At 47.4% G+C, this 11999-nt stretch overlaps 1 protein-coding gene across 7 annotated transcripts in view; it reads left to right on the forward strand.

Moving 5' to 3' along the window:
* Positions 1–3203: 3203 nt before the first annotated feature.
* The window catches only part of Nsd2 (nuclear receptor binding SET domain protein 2), a 75532-nt gene continuing 66736 nt past the window's right edge, over positions 3204–11999 (forward strand). For 4 of the 7 annotated variants that reach the window (XM_021163008.2, XM_029478088.1, XM_029478089.1 and 1 more), the window contains exons 1-3: positions 3248–3337; positions 4121–4190; positions 7148–7265. The gene's annotated coding sequence lies outside the window, so the exon portion shown is untranslated. Of the gene's footprint in view, positions 3338–4120; positions 4191–7147; positions 7266–11999 lie in introns of all 7 variants that reach the window. The other 3 variants (XM_021163010.1, XM_021163007.2, XM_029478086.1) reach the window with 3 other exon arrangements.

The raw sequence follows: 11999 nt of genomic DNA on the forward strand, positions 1-11999 counted from the left end.
TCTGGCACCTGCACTCTTATGTAGATACCCATACACGTGCACATAAAATATTTTTTTTTTCTCAAGACAGAATTTTTCTATGTTGACAGCCTTGGGTCTCCTAGAACAAGCACTGAAGACCAGGCTGGCCTTAAACTCACAGAAACTTGCTTGTCCCTGTTTCCCAAATGTTGGGGTTGAAGGCATGCACCGCTATAACCGGTTAATAATAAATCTTTTTTTTTTTAAATTAGAACAAAAAGTAGTCTCTCACCTAAGAGTTGGAAGAAGGTGTAGTTTTTCTGAATGACACCCAGTGGATGTCGGCTGTCTCAAGAGCTCTAATGGGTTGGGTTATCACCCTAGGGAGCGTCCTTGGTGAAAGATGGGTCTATAGCTGTTCTGGGCTGGTGGTTTGTACCTGGAAGTAACAACTGGACCCCAGTGACAGATACCTTAGGCCTCTGAGTCAGGACTTGTGAGAAGAGGGCTCTTAACCACATCTCTGTCCTGTGTAGTTTTTATCTGATAGGGACCCTAGGTAAATAGAAAAGCCTTGCAGTGCTGCCCGAGAATCCAAGATCATTCCTAGGGAATTCCAGTGGCCTTTGCCTGGCTGGGACCTCAGCTGGAGGCCTGAGGAAATCACTCTTCAGTTTAGAAAGCAGAGTGACCAGTTCTGGGGCGCTTGGGAGTAGGAGGTCCTTCAGTGCTTCTGTCTTGGTTCTGGGCCTTTCCCCAAGCCCCTCTTTGGAGACCGGGGCCACCTAGGGCATGGGAGGAGGGGCAGCCCAAGCTGCATTTCCACCTGGAAGCCCTCTTTATTTGGCCTGGGACAGAGAAAGACTGGGGTCAGAGTGCACACATCTCCATGGAAACAGCAATGAGCCTGGCCCCTAGGGGACCCTAGGCATAGTAGGGGGTCTCAGGGTTTTTTTTTTTTTTTTTGACGAAGGGGCCTGGGCCTATCTTTGGCAGCAGCTTTTACAAAGTTCGATGAGGCCTGGAGAAGCAGGCAGACAAGTGGACTTGAGTCAGGGACACATGGAGCAGCAAGAGAGAGGTCTGAACTTTTCAGGACTCCAGGCTCCAGGTAGGAAAATACAGCTCGAATGTGGAGTCTTTAGAGAAGGGACAAGCCTTGGAGAGACCAAAGAGAAGTTAGCTGTGCTGTTGCTGTTCCACTCAGGGTCCACATGGGATTTGAGTCCCGCCAAATTCTCTCTAAGAGAGTATCTCCTCTGATAGTCTCAGAACTCCGAGACTGCCAGTGCATCTAAACAGTGACCTATAGACTGAAAATCTTGACTTGGACGGTCTGGGAGCCTGGTGTGAGAAGTATGCAAACCTTGGTGGATGAATTGTTTTCTCCTCAGGATTCTACCTATGGAGTCCCATCCAGGCCCCTTTTCTGCCTGGGAGCACTAGTACTACTAGTCAGAAGCCCCTGGGTGAGGCTGTGTAGATTTACGGAAGTGGGCTTATGAAAGCTTAGAGAGAACAGGAAGAGAACAGCGCCAAATACCATCCAGGAAAATTCAAATACATGCTCCCTACAGAACTGCAGGGTTTTTTGGAAAACAGATCTGGCATCAAGTAAGCTACATGGTATCTCACACATGCTGCAGGGATCTGAAAGGTGCTGGGGAGTGAATAAGGCAGTGGGCCTAGTGAGACAGAGAGGAGACTTATTCCCCACTGTGAGAGGAGTTTGTTCCAGGAGCACGTGGTAAGTAAGCACTGGCTAAGTATCTCAGTGTAACACACATCCTGCCTGACTCACCATAGTGTGTGGATGGAAAGTATTCTGGAGCCAGTGTGCCTTCGGCTGGCCAGATAGTATCAAGCAGTTGAGTCTGCTCCAGCTCATCTCTGCAATCCTGCCCCCAGGCCTTTCCTGGACTTAAGAGTCTCAGGGTTTCAGGCCTTCATGGACAATGCCTGGGCTTGAAGGTTTTTTTCTCACCCCTTTCGATCCAAAGCACTAGACTAGGAACATTCCGAGGATGAGGGGCGGAGGTCTGTGGGCTGTGAAAAGTTAAGTGTCCTTAGTAATACAGCAAAGGGATGAGGCTGAGTCCTAGGTCAGCACCCAGAGTTGGAGTCTGGACACCACTGAACCCGACAACAGTAAGCAGTGGCAGGCAGAGCGCTGACAGCAGGGAGCAGTGGGCAACAAGCAGCCAGTGGTCGGAAAGGGAGCCTGTCTCAGTCCTATGCTCCGATGCTTCTGGGGGCTGTCCTCGGGGGGCTGAGAACACTCTGCGGCTGGCTTAATCTAGAAAACTCCAGGAGATAAAGCCCAGACTTCTGGCCTCCTGAAAGGTTAGAGACTTAACTCGCAAAGAGCAACTCGGACCTCCCAGGACCACCGCCCTTCTCCCGTCTCTAATCACACTTCTCCGACTCTGCGCCACGCGCACGCGCTTTCGCAAAGCACGCAAGCTACCCCCGACTCGCTGGGGCTGCGTTCTGATCCGCCTTAGCAGCTAGCGCATCTCCGGAGACTCTGCCTCCCGACGCCTTCCCAGGACACCAAGCGGTTCATCTTTGACAAGTGATTCTCCTGGGCTGTTGACAGCCCGCCCGGCCGGGCGTCTCAGAACCTGGAGCGCCCGGCGAACCCTCTCAGTGACGCGCGCCCCGCCCGCAGACGACTCCGAGCCGCCGTGTCCAGCTGTCCACGCAGGGAGGCGAGCAGGCTCCGGCGCGCCACGAGCTGCTCCCGCCAGCCGCGGCGCTCGAGGCCGGGACGCTGGGCGGGGCCGCGGCCTCCCGCGCTCTTCTTCTGCCCGAGGCCGTGTGCCCGCGTCCGCGCCCACGCCGGGCTCCGGGGCCGCGCGCGGCGATTGGGCGGCGGGCGTGACGTCACCGCGCCGTGGCTCGCCGCGGTTGCGGAGCTGGCCGCCGCCCGCGCGCCGCTCGAGCAGCGGGAGCGGGAGCGGGAGGCGAGCGGAGCGGGCACGCGCCGAGCTCCCCAACACCCGCGCTCGGGATCACTGCCTACCCCGCGCGCCCTGTCGCCCGTCGCCTGCCGCTCTCCGCGCGCGGCCCCGGCGCGGATTTGAAAAGCCCGGTCCGCGGGCGACTTGAGGCGGCAGCCAATCAGCAAAGCGCACTTTTCCCGCGGCTTCTGGGGGCGGCGGCGGCCCCGGCGGCGGCGGCGGCGGGCGGGAGGCGCGGGGGCGGGGTCGGCGCCGCGCGCGGAGAGCCTCGGCCTGGCCGCGCTGCGCCCGCCGCTGCCGCCGCCGCCGCCCCCTCCTGCCTCCCTGCCCTCCGCGGCCTCGCGTCCGCTGTCGCCGCCGCCGCCGTCGCCGGACAGCCGCTGCCGGACAGCAGCCGGAGGATGCGTTGCAGCGTAGGTCACTGGGGCCGCCGGCCAACCGCCGCGGGAACTAACCGCTGGCTGGGGAAGGGAGGCCGGGCTGGGAGGCCGGGAGATCGAGGCCCGAGGGCTGAGGGGGCGGCTTGAGGGGCTGAGGGCCGGGCGCCGGGGACAGGCCGGAGGAGGACGCGCGGCCTGAGGCGAGGGTGGAGGATCGGGAGGCTGGGAAGACGCGGCCTGAAGCGCCGGTCGGACGCGCACGGCCGGCGACGGCTAACGGGGCGGCGGGCGCGCGGCCATGTTGGGCCCGCTGGCCGGGGTTGCACCTGTGCCCGGCCGGCGGGCGGCCGCCTTTGTTCCCGCGGCGCCCGGCGGGCCGAGCAAGTCTTTGTGCGGCGCAGGGCGCGGGGCCGGGTGGCACGGTGGGAGGGGCGGCCGGGTGGACCGAGGGGCGCTTTTTGTGTGCGGAAGCGTCCGGCGTTGACACTTGGGACGCCGGCCGTTGGTCAGCGCGGCGCCGCGGTCGCCGGCCCTTGCCGGGCCTCGCAGGTGGAGACGAGGCAGGCTGGACCCGCGGACCCGCCCGGGGCTGTGGCCGCGCCTCATAGGGCGCGCTCCCTCGCTTGGGATGCAGCTCTCAGCCTAGAAGGCGCAGGGCGCGGCGAGCCGGACCGTGACGACGGTCCAAGGCTGGCTACTGCCTTGCTTTTAAATCTCGGCATTTAAAAGATGTTCGGTTTGAGTTTTGGTGAGAAGAAAATGGATGAGGTTGTTGCATAGGACCCGTTGCAACATTGAGCTTTTCTTCCTTCTCAGCTCAGGACGTGGTTTGACATTGACGACGAAACGGTATGAAATCGGATGGTCTGACGGGAATCATTTTCAGGTAGATAATTGGAGGGGTGTGTATTTTATAACGGACCCCGTAAAGAGACCAGCGGGAGTTCAGAATTAGGTTAGAGAAGTTCCTAAGTACTGCCAGACTTTGAAGGCCTTGACTTTTAAAGGCATTGACTTAATTCTAAGATCGTGCGTGGATGTTAATTCTATTTTATGTATTTGAAATAAGATAACACTATAGAAAGTAAGTTAGGAAGCATCTCACTTAGGAAGCTGAGACTTTTTTAACTGGCATATTTTCCATGTTTTAACTTCTGGTACTTAAGTCGATGGTATACATACACACACAACACATAACACATACGCACACATACACACACAGATACAGAAAGTAGCATGGAGAGAGCAGGTTCTGTAAACACAGCTCTTTCTGTGTGTTCTCCCATTCCCCAGCACCCTGAGTTCAAATCATAACTGTTGGCTAGAGATGAAGAGGATTCACACTTTGTACATTCGCTTACTTTGAGTCATTTCCTTTTCTTTCCTTCCATTTTCTTCTCTGCCCAGCAGCCTTCATTTTTGGTTTGATGGCTCAAAGTGTGTGGACTTAATATTTGCTTGTCAATTTCTGTAAGCTTTTGTGAATGACTCTTACATATTCAGAACAAAAATCCTCCCCTTTTGACCTCTGATTCTAAGAGTCAGCATATAGTGAATTTTAAAAAAAGTAATGGACAATTCTCATGTGTTCACAGATGTGATATATTCGTTGTAATGTTATAAACTGGCATAACTTGAAGTTTGTAGGGACAAAGAGAAAAACAGTAGACTATAAGTGAGGTTACTAGGTTATTTTTGTGCAACCACGCTATACAGGGCTGTTAAGCCACTGCCTGCAGAAATGTGAGGAACCAAAAGAAGACTTAAGTCAGAACTGCAGAGTGAGTCAGGCATTAGAGACCCTGTGGGTTCCTTAAGGAAGGAGTCTAGCTTTTCATCTATTCAGACATCCTTCCAAGAAGTACTCAGGCTTTAAAAAGGTTTACTCACATGGCAGAATGGGAACTAATTAGTTACTTCCTTTTTTTACAGTTTTGACAATTCAGTGTAAAACATGAATGTAGATGGAATTAGACTAAGATGTGCTGGTGAGAAGATAGGAAATGCTAGTTAAAGTGTCCAATATGGGCTGTAGGGATTGAGTTTCCTTACCAAGTAATAGCACATGTAAAAAAAAAATTGTGCTAAAATGAGCTGATGAATATAATTTGAATTTATTATGCTTTTTAATTCCTTCAAATAACTTTTTTGAGTGAGTGCTTTAATTAATGATAATTGAAAACATTATTATTTTTTTTTTTTTTTGAGACAGGGTCTTGGTAAGTCACTATGGCTGCCTAGAACTTACTGCATAGACTAGGATGGCCTTGAACTTTGAACAGTCCTCATAGTACTGAAATTTGAAGCATGAAGGGCTATGCCCAGGTATTGTGTGTATCTGTTAAAGACGGAGTCCTGGACCTTGAGCATTAGGCAGTTGAGAACCTGCCTAAATGTCTTTAGTCTGATGAAGTCTTTATGTTTACATATTCCAATATTGTGTTTTATTTTCTGGCAAATTGCTCAAAGACTATAGAATACATACAATTTAATATAAGTATTTTAGTCTCCTGGCTGCACTCTTTTTCAGTATAATCAGAGTATCTCTCTCCCCAAATTTGTGGTGATCTATCTTCACTCCAGAAGGAGTTGTTGTTGGGTCTGGGCCACTGATTATTCTACATCGCAAGCATACAGCTTTGTAATGGCTTTTTCACCTTTTGGGTAAATTCTTGAACGCGGTACTCTGCTAGTTTTGGGCACCCTGGTTTTTGCTTTTTACTTTTTCACATCAGAAGTTCAGTTAATTACTATTAAGTGGTCATGGTTTAGGATAAGCAACCCATTTACTCTTAGCATATGACCTGTTAGCCTCTCTTTAAGCCACGTTGGAAGAGAAAAGTTCCAGGAAGCTGAATATGAAAGAGAGTTGAGCTGAGGTCCCCCTTTAAGTACATCTTAGCTTGAGCTTTAGTCTGGAAACCAAGTCCTGTGGTTCCTGCCTGTTTTGGAAGGCTCTTGTAGGCATGATTTTACTTCTTATGGCTTTCCTTTCTCTGATCTCTCCTAGCTGTGATAAAAAAACATATGTATGTGGTAGCTGAGGGGTCAGTTTGCTAGTTTTTGCTGATGCTAAATGGAGATAGTTTTTGAAACATTGCAAGTATGCAAGTGCAACAAATAAGGAGGAGCAAGAGTTTATTGTTTCTCGTTGATTTCTCTGTATCACTAGGCTAGGCAAAATGAATTTAAGGTATAAAAGCAAAAGGAATCACTTATGCACTAGATTACTCCCATGTTTACAAACTATCAGTATGGTTTATTAGTTTCTCTAAGAATGGTTATTTATACTGAACATTGTGGGAAAAAAAGATTTTGATGTTAGACCCAGGAGATCTAACATCCTCTTTTGGTCTCACTTTCATTCTCTTTCTCTCTCTCTCTCACACACACACACACCTCATCTAAATAAAGTAATGAATTAATCTTAAATTTTTAAAAATTAGGATTTATGTGAGTGTTTGTGCACGCGCATGCATGCCAGTGCCCAGTGAGGCCAGGAGAGCATCTGCCCCTCTGGAGCTGGAGTTAGAGGTGATTATGAACCTCTCAACATGGGCTTTGTGAATCAAACTCAGGTCTACTTGAAGAGCAGCAGGCCCTCTTAACCACTATGTAATTTCTTTGGTTCCCCCATCTGTCTTTTATTTATTTTTCTGTCTGTGTGCACGAGGTCAGTAAACAGTTTTCACGACTTCTTTCACTCTGGGGTCTAGGGTTTGAATTCAGAGCACCAGGCTTGCACTTTTACTTGCTTAGGCATCTTGTCAGCCCATCTTACCTTCTTTTGTCCATGCTTCCCCTTGAGCCTTTGCGTGGTTAATTTTTATTACTCTTTCCCAGCTTATACATGCTCTGCCGTGTGTGCATGGACTCACTCTTCCTTCAGTTACGTCTTAACTTGAGCCTCATACGGGAAGCCTATATTTTGGAAGCAACCTGTTTTGGAAGGCTCTTGTAGGTAAGATTTCAGTATTTGTGACTTCCCTCATCTTTTCCTGGTCTCTATTACTATCTATTTTAGCTATACCTCTTGTTTGCTCTAAACACTAGTCCCACTGTGCCTTAGACCACTGGAATACTGTTTGTTCTGTCTGTAGTATTCTCCAAGTGTCTGTGTGACTTGATTTTTATCCTCTCAGAGGTTTTTACCCATTTTACTAGTTTAAAATATTCCCTTGATCCTGTGTATGGTGTGGCTTATTCCTTTAATCCCAGCACTCAGGAGGCAGGAGTAGGATCTCTTGAGTTCCTTGAGGATCTCTTGATTTCAAGACCAGCCAGGGCTATTTATTTAGTAAGTTCTAGATCAGCCAGGCCTATATGGTGAGAAGACCCTGTCTCAAAAAACAAACACACTTGTCTGGCATTTCATTCAGTCTTAGCATTTTCTCCATAGCTCATGTGTTTTGCTTGTCCTTGCTGTCTCCATCGATATCTGTGTAGGTGGGGATTTAGTTTTCATCCTCAGTAACTAAAATGATATCTGAAGACTGGCAGATATGCACTGGTGATTTGAATGAACCATCATTCAGTGCTCGTATGATGATGATGAAGTGATGTTGATGAAGGAGGTTGTGTGAACATACTTGAGAAAGAGGAGAGCCAAGGACTGGTGGGAGAGGTCAGTGAGGAGGCCTCCAGATCAGGACTAGAATAGAGTACTAGATATGATAAGAGGTGGGGATAGGAAGAAAGGACAGATGCCAGAGGAAGAACTGATGTGTATGTTTTTAAGTTACATTTTTTTTTTTTTTTTTTTTTTTTTTTCGAGACAGGGTTTCTCTGTGTAGCCCTGGCTGTCCTGGAACTCACTTTGTAGACCAGGCTGGCCTCGAACTCAGAAATCCGCTTGCCTCTGCCTCCCGAGTGCTGGGGTTAAAGGCGTGCGCTACCACACTCAGCTTTTTTTTTTTTTTTTTTAAAGTTACATTTACTTATTTGTGTGTGTGCATGTATGTGCTCATGCCTAGACTCATGCCATGGTATGCACGTGGATGTTAGAGGACAGTTAGCAGGAATTCTCCAGAGTTCTCTTTGTCTGCTGTGTGGGCTGTTGGAATCAGACTCAGGTTGTCAGGTGGCAAGCATCATTACCTGCTGAGCTGTCATTTGGACCCCTGATGTGGTTTTTACAGGCTGGAAAGATAAGGAGGAGAGGGGCACAGATATTATGGTAATTACCGTATGAAAGTTGGTTAATACTGGCCCCATTTTTACCTTGTAAACCAGAGGGAAGAAGGGCCTAGTTTGTGACCTACCTTTGTTCTCTTTGAAAGGAGGCTTTGATGTCTTTGTTTTGCAAAGTACCCTCTATCTATCCTGGTGTTCCTTGCTACTCAGTAGAATCTCTAGGTCTAGAGGATCCCTGTCTTCCTGTTCTGTCCTCTAGTCAATCTTTTGTTGTCCCAAGATTATATGTCCCACCTCACTTAAGATAATCATGGTTTATTTCTGGAGTTTGAGTGTGGTTTAAATTTTTTTATTGTTGTTTATTTGTTTTGTTAGATTTTATTTTATGTTTATGGGTGTTCCCTGTGCATGTTTGTAAGTGCATTATGTGTGTGCCCAGAGGGGATTGTTAGATCTCTGGGACTGGAGTTAGATTGTGAGCCCCATGTTGGTGCTTAAAACTGAACCTAGATCTCTGGAAGACCAGCAAGTTTCTAACTGCTGAGCCATCTCTTCAGTCTCCTGTGGTGGTTTTTGATGGTTCAGCTCTTGTCTCTGGGAAGCTTGCTTTCACTGGTGTTGCATATCTGGAACAAAAGCCCAGATACACCAACCGTACTTGTGCCAGATTTGTCATGGTATTGTGTAGGGCCTCCAGCACATTGCCCAGGTTTTCATATCGTCCTCGTTGGCTTTTCAAAGGGAGGATCCTGAGTGGTACCTTGGTATCTTTACTACCTAGGTGTAGAAGAGACTTAGTTAACAAATGGAGTCAGATTTGGGGTATTATTTGATACTTTCCTAAGAATGTCTATTTCACAGGATTGTGTGGGTTTAGATTTTATTTTTCAATTAGAAATAGGTTTGTATTGCTTCCTTTTTAAAGATTAGAGGTTAGAGTTGGTGTAGAGTTTCGCTCTATACAGCTTAGAAAGTTGTGTGTGTGTGAGACATGTGGCTTGTGGTTGGTATGTAGGGATAAGTGTACAACTTTCAGGAGTCAGTCAGTTCTCTTACCATGTGGATCTTGGCCCTTCTACACAATTTTTGAGTTGCAAATTATTATTTTTTTCTTTTTTTCTGTTTGAAACAGTTTATCTGTGTAGTCCTGGCTGTCCTGGAGCTTTTGTCTGTAGGCCCAGCTGACCTGGAACTCAGGGATCCGCCTGTTCCTGTCTCCGTGCTGTACTCCCACCTCCATGCTTTTTATTTATTTTTTTATTTTTTGGATTTACTTTAGTATTTTATGTTTGTGAGTGTATTGGTTGCATGTATATAGATACATCAGGGGAGTGACTGGTGCCAAGGATGTCAGAAGAGGACACTGGATAGATAGATACCCTGGGATGGAGTTTAACATAGGTGTGAACTACCATTTGGATTCTGGAATAGAATCCAAGTCCTTTGCAAGACCTCTTGACCACTGAGCCCCTCCCTCTCCAGCCCCTGTAAGTCTTCTTTATTTCATCTTAATATCACAGCAGGAAATTTCAAAGATATTAGTTAAGTAACTTGCCCGAAGTCACTATGCTTTAGGTGAAAATGATTGGGCTTTTGAAGGGCCTGGGAAATTATTGTTCTGCTGCTCAGGAAAAAATTTTAGCCTATCTGTAAGTGGGTAGAAGGGGCAAAGGCTATTACAGTTTTGTACTTATGACTCTCATTTCCTATTTATTTATTTATTTATTTATTTATTTATTTATAGTTTTGAGACAGTCTTGCTGTATAACCCTGGGTTGTTTGGAACTTGGTGTGTTATGACAGACTGACTTTCAAATTGTGATTGACTGATCTAGCTCAGGTTCCCAGGTTCTAGAATTATAGGCATGTACCACCATAGCCAATTCTACTGCCATTCATTTCTTATTTCTTCTTCTTCTTATTATTATTATATTTGTGTGTGTGTGCATATGAGAGCAAGTATTTTTTTTTTTTTCAGTTTTTTTCGAGACAGGGTTTCTCTGTATAGCCCTGGCTGTCCTGGAACTCACCTGGAGACCAGGCTGGCCTCGAACTCAGAAATTCGCCTGTCTCTGCCTCCCAAGTGCTGGGATTAAAGGCGTGCGCCACCATGCCTGGCAAGAGCAGGTATTCTTGTGTCACAGGGTACATTTAGAGATGAATTCTCTCCTATCTTGTTGAGGCAAGGTCTCCTTTACTGTTTTGTTTGTTCTGCATACATCAATCTAGTTGGCCCTGGAGCTTCCAGATGGTTGTCCTGTCTCTACCTCCTCTCCTGCCTGTAAGAGTGCTACGATTATAGACTTGAGACACTGTATCTAGCTTTAAAAAACAAAGCAGCATTTCACTGTATAACCCTTGCTGGTCTGGATCTCACCATGTAGACTAGCCTCAAACTCACATTTGCCTACGTGGGATTATAGGCACCACCACATCTGCTCCCCTGTATACAGCCCTTTTTTTTTTTTTTTTTTTTGCTTCCAAAGATGGAATACAGGCTGTTAGGTTTGCTTGGCATGTGCTTTTACTTACTGGACTATTTATTTCTCTACCTACCTACCTACCTGATTGACTCCATCCATCCATCCATCCTCCCTCCCTCCCCCCCTTCCTTCCTTCCTTGAGAGGGTCTTATGTAGTCAAGGCTGGTTTTGAACAAGCAGAGGATAACTTTGAGCTTCACATCCTTGGGCAGTGATTGGGTAAAAATACTTACTGCACAAGTATGATGACCTTAGTCAATCCTCTAATCTACAATGGAAAGAGTGGACTGACTCCAGAAAGTAATCCTGTGCTACTTTTTTTTTTTTTTTTTCTTTGAGACAGGGTTTCTCTGTATAGCCCTGGCTGTCCTGGCTCTCACTTTGTAGACCAGGCTGGCCTCGAACTCAGAAATCCACCTGCCTCTGCCTCTCATGCTGGGATAAAAGGCGTGTGCCACCACTGCCTGGCCCTGTGCCACTTTTTTGTTGTTTTGTTTTGTTTTTCCAGACAAGGCTTTTTTTTTTTTTTTAAGCCCTGCCTGTGCTTGCCTCTGTTTCCTGAGTTCTGTGATTAAAGGCAGCTGTGCCACTTATTAATGTTGTGCCAGGAAGTGTTCATGAACCACCAAGACCACCAAGGAGCCGTTTCTGATGTAATAACATTAGGGTCTCTTTATTTTATTGTAAGCTCAGGCTTGGGCTCTCCTCCAACCCAACCCTGATAAAGCAGGAGGCGAAGGGAAGGCAGATCAGCCTCGAACCTCAGCAGGACAAGTTTTTATAGGAAAATAAAAGCCAGGGAGAGGGTGTCCAGTCTGGCAAGCATCTAATAGAATGACTATAAGCCAGCAGGTAAGTGCTCTGAAGCAAGACTGTATACAATCACAAATGGTCTGAAAGTACATCTGAAACAATCAGACTAATCTTTGATTAACTGTTGTTAGGAAGTAGCTAGGCAGTAACTCTGGCCAAGGACAAGCTGTGGGGTACATGGTATATGGGTACATGGTATATGGGTACATGGTATATGGGTACATGGTATATGGGTACATGGTATATGGGTACATGGTATATGGGTA

This window comes from Mus caroli, chromosome 5, assembly GCF_900094665.2.
Source record: "Mus caroli chromosome 5, CAROLI_EIJ_v1.1, whole genome shotgun sequence".
In the NCBI taxonomy this organism is placed as follows: domain Eukaryota; kingdom Metazoa; phylum Chordata; class Mammalia; order Rodentia; family Muridae; genus Mus; species Mus caroli.